Source organism: Schistocerca cancellata, chromosome 9, assembly GCF_023864275.1.
Source record: "Schistocerca cancellata isolate TAMUIC-IGC-003103 chromosome 9, iqSchCanc2.1, whole genome shotgun sequence".
In the NCBI taxonomy this organism is placed as follows: Eukaryota; Metazoa; Arthropoda; class Insecta; order Orthoptera; family Acrididae; genus Schistocerca; species Schistocerca cancellata.
Window position 1 is genome coordinate 46,504,638 of NC_064634.1, and position 13,030 is coordinate 46,517,667.

Here is a 13,030-nt window from a genome sequence, read left to right on the forward strand (position 1 = left end):
ATAACTTGCTGATTTACAGTTTCGAACATGAATTACTTTAATTTTATTAATTAATAATGTTGTCTGCACGCTAGCAAGTCCGCTCAATTTTTTAACTTAAAGTCGACCTCCTTTACGTTTTCACATAACAAGCAGAAGCACACTAAAATCTGAAGATCCACAAACGTTTTTTTTTTTTTTTACTGTCATCTTTTATTTAGATCGAAGCGGAACGACAGTTCAGCTTCTGTTAAAATGTTTCTTTGACTGCGCAATCGATGTATTAGCGTCCGCGCTAGATGCGCATCTTTACAGTTATGTAAATTATACAAAACAAATGTCTTTCAAAGGGTATTCAAAGCTTTCATAGGACGGAAATACCAATAATATTACAGACTATAGCAGCTCGTCTCTAAGTGAGTTCAATATTTTTTGTCATTCCTATCTGATAATAGCTCCAGATACTGGAACAATAGAACCGATCGCGTTATAGGCTTAAATGTGATTTCCTTTACAGATGCCTTGCACTTTACCTGAACGCTTCCAACAACTCTGTCATCCACTAGCCTTCCACTCTGCTTTCATAATACTGATTCTACGAGATCGTCCAGTTTCATATCGCTTCTCAGGGTGCCGTTATGAACACCGACCAGTCCGCGGCTGCCAGCTGCGCAACTTTGAACTTCGCGGCGTTCGTGCTGAGCGGCTTCTGGGCGATAGAGGGTGCGCGCACACCGAAGCAGCGCGCCATTCGCGGAGAGAACAAGTTTTGGCGCCGAGTTGGTACGGTCAACGTTAGGGCTTTTGATAAAATATCGATACTTTCCGAAAGTATCGATATTTATTAGTGGTACACTTAACATCGATATATTGATATCGACATGACAATATCGAGTGCCAATATTTTTATTTTATTTTTTCGCTATTTTTGGTAAATATTTAAAATTTTTCTTTTGAAATTGTAGCAGAACATAACTTTACTTTCACTGTGTGAAGGAATCTTACTACTTTTGGAACTATAATGATCTTCCGTCTTTCTCTTTGACTGTGTAAGCAAGTGTAGGTGGCACAATGAGGAACTCCGATAAAAAAAAAATTAACGCAACTAGTATGCTATTTATTCATATCGTCATTCTTCAGAAACAGTTGCCAAAAAGGAGGAGCCGGCCGGGTTGGCCGAGCGGTTCTAGGCGCTACAAAAATGGTTCAAATGGCTCTGGGCACTATGGGACTTAACATCTGAGATCATCAGTCCCCTAGAACTTAGAACTACTTAAACCTAACTCACCTAAGGACATCACACACATCCATGCCCGAGGCAGGATTCGAACCTGCGACCGTAGTGGTCGCGCGGTTCCAGACTGTAGCGCCTAGGCACTACGTCCCACATTCATTACAGCGGTTATTTCACGCAGTTTTGCTTTTCTGTTAGCACCGATAACTCTACGCAATAGGACGGCCGGGGTGCTGAGCGGTTCTAGGCGCTACAGTCTGGAACCGCGCGACCGCTACGGTCGCAGGTTCGAATCCTGCCTGGGGCATGGATGTGTGTGCTGTCCTTACGTTAGTTAGGTTTAAGTAGTTCTAAGTTCTAGGGCCGGCCGGAGTGGCCGTGCGGTTCTAGGCGCTACAGTCCTGAACCGCGCGACTGCTACTTTCGCAGGTTCGAATCCTGCCTCGAGCATGGATGTGTGTGATGTCCTTAGGTTAGTTAGGTTTAAGTAGCTCTAAGTTCTAGGGGACTGATGACCTCAGATGTTAAGTCCCATAGTGCTCAGAGACATTTTGAAAATGGAGGACAAAAATCCAAATGACAAGACTGGTCTTTGCGGTTGGAGGCAGGCGGAGACGAGTCAGGGGAAATGCTGATGTAAACGGCGCTCGGTGTTACCAATAGCAACTGCAACGTTTAACTTCACCATGCAATTTTGCCACTTCAACTGATAGGTCGCTGGCGTCTATAGAAATGAAAAAAAAAAAAAACAGGGAAATCTACATGAAGTGATCCAGACAAATCCGATATGTGACGAAACCAGCCGACGGACCCAATCGTACACCTTTTATTGTGCCACTTACATCCAGTTACCATTGTTAGCAAATGACGATCGTCATTATTTCTCTCGCACTGTTCGCATTCATGGTGAAAAACACCAATCCCATCGATCATTAGGCAGGTCTGCTCCATGTTCGATTCTGGAGTGACTGCTAACTTTTGACGTACCGCGAATGGTAGCTTCTGTATCAAAATTTACATCAATTCCTCTTCCTTGACCGGATCATCAAGACAGGCATTGTGAAACGTCCCCTTTTGAACATTTATACAAGTCTGTGCTTAAACTGACACACAATATTTTTTTAGCGCAACGCAATCTGACTTTCAGAAATCCCTACAAAGGAATGGCCCTGACTAACATTAACCTGTACCTTTCACAAATCACTTACCTCACCAAAAATCTTCGTTACTCGAACTACTGCAATACAGCGAGCGCCACTACTGCCAGCTAAATAAAAGATTCAAACTACTGAAGGCACTAACTACTGATAGGTGTAGTTAGCAAATGAAAGATTTTAATAGAGAACAAACAGTGTACTTCTCTTAATAATCATAATATATATGCCATCCAGTCTTACAAATTTCAAGTCTCCGCCATTTCTCTCCCCACATCCACCACTGCTGGCGGCTCACCTCCAACTGCGCAACGCTACGCGCTGTTCACATCCAGCTGCCGCTGCCCAACACTACAATGGCAGACAACAATGCAAACTAGCCACAGACTGCACACAGCACAGCCAGTGATTTTCATACAGAGCGCTACGTAACGTTGCCAATAAGAAAACATAAACAGCCTACTTACATAGCCTACTTACAATTGTCGTTACAAAATTTCTGCATGTATTCACCTATTGTTCCATAATGTCTTGCGTAGTTCGGCGGTGTAAGAATCTTTGATTTTACATCCCACTGTTCTTCTCGCGACCAAAATTTACTCAAGAATGCAGAATCAAATTCTTTGTACTTTGAATAATTTTCTGAAACACTGATGCCCCAGATATGTGCTTCGTCTTTCATGTGGCTAATGCACGTATCAATTTTCGCACGTTCCGCATAATGTCTTGGAAACGCGTGTTTAAATTGCTTAATAAAGGCAACTACAGGGATACCTTGTTTCGGATCGTAATCTTGAAAGTTGCGTACGCTCAATCCATTATCTACAATAACTTGAGGTACGTTAACCATTCTGTTATCAACTTCGCGTAACGCTGCATTGATTTCCTGCCTACTTCGGTACTCAGTTCAGTACATTGCGTCTGTACGCCTTGAACTGACTTAACAATTGTTTTTCCTAAGGGGGATAACCAGGCTGCTAGCTTATTGATGTACACAGTATCTAACAATAAATCAATACTTTAATATACAGATCTAAAACCGGCAGCATGTTTTCGATGTGCAGCCGATATTTTTATAGGCCGATACGTCGATGTTATTCAGTCGGTACATCGACATTTTTCGATATATCGAGGACCGATAATGATATTCTTTGAAGCGTCGTGTATTGGATGCCCCATATTTTTAAAAATATCAACAGTCCTAGTCAACATTTACATAGGCGGCTGGCCGTGAACGCTGGTGACAATGCAACGGTTTCTCCTCCGTTGACATTTGCAAGTCTTACCGGGTGTGGGAGGGTGTTCCTGCACGGCATGCCGGCGGGAGTCCCGAGCAACTGTCAGCAACCCAGGGGGAATCTGGAGAGAAGACAACTTCTTCTCGTACACCAGTTGCTGAAGGAAATCACCGTGTTTGTAAATGTAGTCATTTAAACTGACGTTGTTAAAAATGGGAGGGGGATACCCATTGTTTTACTGTTCTTGCTCTTCTTGTTATAGTGGCCGTTGTGCCAGGGCACTTAATTTTTTTTCTAATTAAACTTAAACTAAATAGTTCTGTATTTAAGCACTGCGCCTAAGAATTATGTGACCACTGTGCCTGAGCAGTTAAATTAAGTTTTAATTTTGGTAAATAAATTGAAACTTGAAACTTCCTGGCAGATTAAAACTGTGTGCCGGATCGAGACTCGAACTCGGGACCGTTGCCTATCGCGGGCAAGTGCTCTACTAACTGAGCTACCCAAGCACGACTCATGCCCCGTCCTCACAGCTGCAAGTTTCGCAAGAGAGCTTCTGTGAAGTTTGGAAGATAGGAGACGAGGTACTGGCAGAAGTAAAGCTGTGAGGACGGGGCGTGAGTCGTGCTTGGGTAGCTCAGTTAGTAGAGCACTTGCCCGCGATAGGCAACGGTCCCGAGTTCGAGTCTCGGTCCGGCACACAGTTTTAATCTGGCAGGAAGTTTCATAAGCGCACACTCCGCTGCAGAGTGAAAATCTCATTCTCGAAACATCCCCCAGGCTGTGGCTGAGCCATGTCTCCGCAATATCCTTTCTTTCAGGAGTGCTAGTTCTGCAAGGTTCGCAGGAGAGCTTCTGTAAAGTTTGGAAGGTAGGAGACGAGATACTGGCAGAAGTAAAGCTGTGTGGACGGGGCGTGAGTCGTGCTTGGGTAGCTCAGTTGGTAGAGCGCTTGCCCGCGAAAGGCAAAGGTCCCGAGTTCGAGTCTCGGTCCGGCACACAGTTTTAATCTGCCAGGAAGTTTCATATCAGTGCACGCTCCGCTGCAGAGTGAAAATCTCATTCTGGAAACTGGAACTTTTTTTCAGTTTCAACATTTTGTTGACAGCGAACCAGCAACTTCAATAAATTCCTTAAAGCGTTTATTAACGACTCTGTAAACAGTAGCAGCATTTATATTATGCGTCTAGTTCCAAACCTTAGAGATTCATTTTCAAATCTGACCTACTGAGGCTGCTCTGACAGTGCCTGGTCGTAATGACAAACATCAAAGTGGCAACACTTGTTTTATAAATGTTTGCAGAATGAATGCCACAATCCACACGCGCCTCTTGCCAAGTCAAAATTTTGACTTGGTAAGAGGTACGTGTTGATGTGGCAGTCATTCTGCAAACGTTTATAAAGCATGTGTTGGCACTTTGATGTTTGCTATTAAGATCAGGCACTGCCAGTGCAGGCTCAGTAGTCCTGACTTGAAAATGAATCTCTAAGGTTTGCAACTAGTCGCATAATGTAAATACTGCAACTGTTTACAGAGTCGTTAGCAAGCGCTTTAAGAAACTGAATCTGAATTATTTTTATTCAAGGCACTTACCATGAGAATTATTTGGGCGTGTGTGCGCGAGCAGCTAAATTTTATTTAGTATTTTTATTATTTTTTGTAAATGAGCTGGATTGTATTTATTTAAGGCACTGCGCCTGAGAATTATTATGTGGTTTATTTGGTTTTAATAAAAGTTGTTAAGGATAACCACGTACTCGGCCAGCCCTTCCACAGCCTGTACACTCTGGTACACTTAATATTTATCACTAATCTTGAAATTTTTGTTGTAGATATTCTCTCAGAATTTTCCTCTTATAAAGAGAGCTGCCATTTAACACACCAAGCGGTAATTTTGTCCAAGCCGTCCTGAATTTCCTTACGATCATCCAAATGATGATACTTTCCTGTGCAAAATAGTAGCGTCAGTGGACGATAGTTAGAGAGCTGATTATCCTATCTGATAAATCGTTCATGTCTGTTGAAAGCATTGGATGTCCTACTACGCTCCCTTGAGATACACGCGAAGTTACTTTCGTTCCTGTGGAACATCTGCCGTCCAGTAGCTTATAAGGGTCTGGATTCAATAAGTGAAATATTCTTCGAGACAGTCACACGTCTGCGAAGATACTCTGCATGATGGTGACAACTCTACACTGTACAAGCATTCGCCACAGCGATGCACACGACTCAGACAGCCACTTGTCATTTCATAATATGTCGGACGAAAGCAACGGCAAAACACCTCCAGTAGTAGCGTATGTTGTTGTTGTTGTGGTCTTCAGTCCTGAGACTGGTTCGATGCAGCTCTCCATGCTACTCTATCCTGTGCAAGCTTCTTCATCTCCCAGAACCTATATCCTTCTGAATCTGCTTAGTGTATTCATCTCTTGGTCTCCCCCTACGATTTTTACCCTCCACGCTGCCCTCCAATTCTAAATTGGTGATCCCTTGATGCTTCAGAACATGTCCTACCAAACGATCCCTTCTTCTGGTCAAGTTTTGCCACAAACTTCTCTTCTCCCCAATCCTATCTCCAGGGTTCTTCCATGTATACAACCTTCTATCATGATTCTTAAACCAAATGTTAGCTATGATTAAGTTGTGCTCTGTGCAAAATTCTACCAGGCGGCTTCCTCTTTCATTTCTTAGCCGCAATCCATATTCGCCTACTACGTTTCCTTCTCTCCCTTTTCCTACACTCGAATTCCAGTCACCCATGACTATTAAATTTTCGTCTCCCTTCACTATCTGAATAATTTCTTTTATTTCATCATACATTTCTTCAATTTCTTCGTCATCTGCAGAGCTAGTTGGCATATAAACTTGTACTACTGTAGTAGGTGTGGGCTTCGTATCTATCTTGGCCACAATAATGCGTTCACTATGCTGTTTGTAGTAGCTTACCCGCATTCCTATTTTCCTATTCATTATTAAACCTACTCCTGCATTACCCCTATTTGACGTTGTGTTTATAACCCTGTAGTCACCTGACCAGAAGTCTTGTTCCTCCTGCCACCGAACTTCACTAATTCCCACTATATCTAACTTTAACCTGTCCATTTCCCTTTTTAAATTTTCTAACCTACCTGCCCGATTAAGGGATCTGACATTCCACGCTCCCATCCGTAGAACGCCAGATTTCTTTCTCCTGATAACGACATCCTCTTGAGTAGTCCTCGCCCGGAGATCCGAATGGGGGACTATTTTACCTCCGGAATATTTTACCCAAGAGGACGCCATCATCATTTAATCATACAGTAAAGCTGCATGCCCTCGGGAAAAATTACGGCCGTAGTTTCCCCTTGCTTTCAGCCGTTCGCAGTACCAGCACAGCAAGGCCGTTTTGGTTATTGTTACAAGGCCAGATCAGTCAATCATCCAGACTGTTGCCCTTGCAACTACTGAAAAGGCTGCTGCCCCTCTTCAGGAACCACACGTTTGTCTGGCCTCTCAACACATACCCCTCCGTTGTGGTTGTACCTACGGTACGGCTATCTGTATCGCTGAGGCACGCAAGCCTTCCCACCAACGGCAAGGTCCATGGTTCATTGGGGGGGTAGCGTAAGGACATCTGTAATGGCCAGCTTGCGGAAAATGGCCACTCCGTTTTATTCTCTTGGAGATTGCTGCAGCCTGTTGCTGAACATTTATAACTATTCGAAGAAACTTCTTTGTTTTCGTCAGCGAGTTTCCTGGCGATAGTTGCCCGTGCTCCTCTGTGGTAAAACAGTCTGTGTTTTCTCTACATTTGACATAAGGCTAGCTACAAATTCATTTACGTATCTTAAAAATATGTATATATTATGACGGTAATTGTAATAATTCTGATAAAGCTTTATCTTTTGGCTTTTGAAACCACATATGTATGAATTGCCTAGGTTAAGTAATTTCTTATTCATACACCATTTAGCGTAATGGTGCACATTCGAACATGGCGGCTAGTCGCCCGACGGGGTAAAGTGGTCAAGTGGCCATATTTTTCGTATTGTATCTACCTTGTTTCCCGACAGCCGAAGCGATAAGACGAGTATGTTTCATAAAAAAAGTTTACTAAGGTATTACTGTATTAACTACTTGGTGAAAAGCTATGTTAAGATGGCATCAAATTATTTAAGGAAATCACTGCAACAGTCATGGGATTCCGAAGCTGTGCTATAGACGTTGGATGCTGAAGGAAAAGAAGAGATGCAGTTCGCTACAGCAGCCAAACTTTTCAGTTCGTCGAGACTCACACTTGAAAGGAGAGTCCTTTTAAAAAAGCATGATGCTATTTAAGACAAGAAGCTTGTTGGGTACATCAGTTGTGTGTTCAGCCAACAGCAAGAGGGAAAACTCCTTAACCATGTTTCTGACATGGAACGAAGATATTACGGCGTACCAGTAACTGCTTCGCGCAACTTGGCATATTAGCTTGCTGAGCGGAGACATCCAGGTATAAGCATCAGAAAACCAGATTCCACTTCAGTTGAGTGCTATTTTTCCTTTTCTCTGTCTCTGACCACTTTTCACTACCAAATGAGAAAAGCGGTCATTTTGTGGAATTCCCCTTCACTTTTGCTACTTAAGTAGCGTTTGAATAAAACTACAATTGAGGAAATAAGAGAGCCATTAGGGTATAAAGCATATTATCCTCGATTCGGAGATTTTAGCATTTATTCATGCTTCTGACAACTGTTGATCTTCTGATGAGTCAGTTTTATCTGTGCTGTAGCTTGTGATGTTACTTCCCTCCTTCTTCACTCGCCAGGAGGAAACGCGACTTGTAAAGCTATTCGTCCCCGTCGGTATGATGTGGAACAGCACCTGTAACTCTCGTAAGAACACAACTCTTCGCGTGGTTTAGAAATATTCTGTTATCTGTCCGCAACAGTCTTCTCAGCTTGTGCGAACTGATAAACTGCAATCGTTTATTTTTATTTTTATGCCCGGTTAGTTCCGTGATGAAATAAAATCTTGACTCTTGATTTCATCGTTTTGATGTCTACTATTCCGTTGCTATGCCGTTGCTACGTCAAGTTATTAACAACGGTCCGACGTAACTCCAGAGATAACTTATGTTGAAGTAAAGGTTTTTTTTTTCTAATACGCCGTAATACTGGTTTAAACTAATCACTTTTCACTGCCCATTATTCATGTACTCACTTAGTCACTAAAAATGTTTAAAGAGTTAATCAACTTGCATTAATACACGTCGTATTGCCCGTTTAATGAGTTAGGTGACACGTAAGATTTATCTTTTGACTCAGATTTTATTGTTCTTTCTGTAATTAATCGTTTGTCCCAACAACACACGCACACCGATGTGTCATTGAAGATTAACTTCAGTTCAGTAATCGTGATGCTGACGACAACTTTTGACTAATCGGCGTACTTGTCTTTCTTCGTGTCTTCGTTTTATCGTGTTCTACTCAAGACTACGAATTGTTTTCCTGTCGCTGATCTATTGCTCTCAAGGTTCGTAGCTTTTCATTAGTACGAAGGCCAAGTCCGATAAACCAATATCACTCAATTGAAGTCTAACACTCGTCTTACTATACCGTCGCGTTGAGAACGGTAAAGACTAATTTGCATCAGTCGAATGACTGAGCAATACTTCAGTCTCTACCTCATGAATTATCAACCCTCCAAAACCGAAACAATCTAATAGCGTTTGCGTCCAGACAACTATCGCAAAAGCACTCTAGAGCGACTCAAGAGCAACTAACTAACTGAACATTTCCATATCCGAGTTGCATTGTAGTCGCATTGAATTTCCTTTTCGATGCGGGTACAACTCTCTTCCATGGTAAATATTATCTTTGACTGAATTACTTTCTTGGATTTAACCTTCGTTCATATGATTTTGAATTTAGTCTATAGATGTCTGATAAAGAATCTATGATAGTCCTTTTCTTTTATCTCCACTCGTTGTATGCTGTTCTCAGCATTTGAATGGTAAAGGTGTTAATCAAAATATTGCCAGTGTAGATTTTATCATAATATTACCAGTGTAGATTTTATCGTCAATAGTTGCCGTCACTGTCAAGATGACTCATTTCCATACTTTAAGTTTCCACAAAGTTTGTTAATTGGGGTTTTCTGTATTTGGAGCGTTACAAGGTCCACATTGCATATATGAACATTCACGGAAAGTTGACTCATCGATGCTTCTGATCATCACTTCAATGTACGCTCGACGGCGGTGTGCTTTAGGCCCTTATGGTTCTCAGCGCCTCGATTGTTTTATAGTTACAGGATGTACACAGTTTATACAGATATATTTCAAGTGATTATATGTGAGCTGATGGCAGAGAAAAAACTGTATCTTATGTAATAAAATGGAACACCTATAGCCGTCTTTACGATATCATTTATTTTGTGGCTACCGGTTTCGGTGCTTCAGTGCATTATCTTCAGGCCTTAGCTGATGCTGAGGGGATTAATACCATCCGTATACACGGTTCATCCACATCTATATGGGTACTCTGCAATTCACACTTATGTGCCTGGCAGAGGGTTCATCGAACCATTTTCATACTACTTGTCTACCATTCCACTATCGAATGGCGCGTGGGAAAAAAGAGCACCTAAATCTTTCGAGCGCTGATTTCTCTTATTTTATTATGATGATCATTTCTCCTTACGTAGGTGGGTGCCAACAAAATATTTACGCATTCGGAAGAGAAAGTTGGGGATTGAAATTTCGTAAATAGATCTCGCGGCAAAGAAAACCGCCTTTGTTTCAATGACTGCCACCCAAACTCGCGTATCATATCAGTGACACTCTCACCCCTATTGCGTGATAACACTAAACGAGCTGTCCTTATTTGAATTTTTTCGATATCCTCCGTCAATCCTACCTGGTAAGGATCCCATACTGCGCAGTAATATTCCAGCAGAGGACGCACAAGTGTAATGTAGGCTGTCTCTGTAGTGGGTTTGTCGCATCTTCTAAGTGTTCTGCCAAAAAAGCGCAGCCTTTGTTTCGCCTTCCCCACATTATTATCTATGTGGTCTTTCCAATTTAAGTTGCAAAACAGCTGTTAGCGTGAGTGGCCTAAAAGTAGATATCTTAGGTGTTGCGAAACAACTCAAATCACTTTAGAAATGCAAGTCTTCCGGTCCAGACGGTATACCAAACAGGTTCCTTTCAGAGTAAGCAGACACAATAGCGCCTTTCTTAGCAATCATATACAACCACTCACTTGACGAAAGGTCTGTTCCTAAAGACTGGAAAGTAGCACAGGTCACACCAATATTCAAGAAAGGAAATAGGAGTAACCCATTGAATTACAGACCCATATCACTAACCTCGATTTACAGTGGGATTTTGGAGCATACACTGTACTCGAACATTATGAACGACCTCGAAGAAAATCACTTATTGATACATAACCAACACGGATTCAGAAAATATCGTTCTTATGCAACACAGCTAACTCTTTATTCCCCTGAAGTAATGAGTGCTGTCGACAAGGGATCTCAGATCGATTCCATATTCCTAGATTTCCAGAAGGCTTTTGATACCGTTCTTCACAGGCGACTATTAATCAAATTGCGTGCACATGGAGTATCGTCTTAGTTGTGTGACTGGATTCGTGATTTCCTCTCAGGTAGGTCACAGTTCGTAGTGATAGACGGTAAATCATCGAGTAGAACAGAAGTGATATGTCACGAAACATATTGCTTCATTAAAGATAAATACCATAGCGATTGTGGAGGTGTGCATAATTGTTTAATGCGTAAGAAAGCGGTAGCTAAGACATCCGGAGTCGAGTCCCTATGCGGTATAAATTTTCGGTTGTCACGACGTATTCATTCCGCGACTGGCGCTTCAAAAACAGTTAATGAACCCCGGTTGCAGTATTACACCTATAGGAAGCTTCAGATTATCCGGGATAACGCGCACCTGATAGAGCGCGGATAATCGAGGAACACGGTTAATGTAAAATTATCATGTGCTTTCAGTCCGTCAGGCTACAGCTCGATGGGCACGCCCTTCCAGTAGAGACGAATTACATCAATGATACACGAGGTGCATTCAAGTTCTAAGGCATCCGATTTTTTTTCTAATTAACTACTCACCCGAAATCGATGAAACTGGCGTTACTTCTCGACGTAATCGCCCTGCAGACGTACACATTTTTCACAACGCTGACGTCATGATTCCATGGCAGCGGCGAAGGCTTCTTTAGGAGTTTGTTTTGACCACTGGAAAATCGCTGAGGCAATAGCAGCATGGCTGGTGAATGTGCGGCCACGGAGAGTGTCTTCCATTGTTGGAAAAAGCCAAAAGTCACTAGGAGCTCGGTCAGGTGAGTAGGGAGCATGAGGAATCACTTCAAAGTTGTTATCATGAAGAAACTGTTGCATAACGTTAGCTCAATGTGCGGGTGCGTTGTCTTGGTGAAACAGCACACGCGCAGCCCTTCCCGGACGTTTTTGTTGCAGTGCAGGAAGGAATTTGTTCTTCAAAACATTTTCGTAGGATGCACCTGTTACCGTAGTGCCCTTTGGAACGCAATGGGTAAGGATTACGCCCTCGCTGTGCCAGAAGATGGACACCATTTTTTCAGCACTGGCGGTTACCCGAAATTTTTTTGGTGGCGGTGAATCTGTGCTCTTCCATTGAGCTGACTGGCGCTTTGTTTCCGGATTGAAAAATGGCATCCATGTCTCATCCATTGTCACAACCGACGAAAAGAAAGTCCCATTCATGCTGTCGTTGCACGTCAACATTGCTTGGCAACATGCCACACGGGCAGCCATGTGGTCGTCCGTCAGCATTTGTGGCACCCACCTGGATGACACTTTTCGCATTTTCAGGTCGTCATGCACAAAACCCACAGAAATGCCAACTCTGGAGGCGATCTGTTCAACAGTCATTCGGCGATCCCCCAAAACAATTCTCTCCACTTTCTCGATCATGTCGTCAGACCGGCTTGTGCGAGCCCGAGGTTGTTTCGGTTTGTTGTCACATGATGTTCTGCCTTCATTAAACTGTCGCACCCACGAACGCACTTTCGACACATCCATAACTCCATCACCGCATGTCTCCTTCAACTGTCGATGAATTTCAATTGGTTTCACACCACGCAAATTCAGAAAACGAATGATTGCACGCTGTTCAAGTAAGGAAAACGTCGCCATTTTAAGTATTTAAAACAGTTCTCATTCTCGCCACTGGCGGTAAAATTCCATCTGCCGTACGGTGCTGCCATCTCTGGGACGTATTGACAGTGAACGCGGCCTCATTTTAAAACAATGCGCATGTTTCTATCTCTTTCCAGTCCAGAGAAAAAATATCGGATGCTTTAGAACTTGAATGCACCTCATAAATGTGTTCTGGGAGATAACTGGTCAGTTCGACGTAACTGAAGATTTCATAGCAAGATTTCATCAG

The 13,030-nt window shown here is 42.6% G+C and overlaps 1 non-coding gene across 1 annotated transcript; it reads left to right on the top strand.

The window, feature by feature from the left end:
* Window positions 1–4,529: 4,529 nt before the first annotated feature.
* Window positions 4,530–4,604, top strand: Trnas-cga (transfer RNA serine (anticodon CGA)). The gene has a single exon. It is a non-coding gene; the product is annotated as a tRNA-Ser (tRNA).
* Window positions 4,605–13,030: the final 8,426 nt, after the last annotated feature.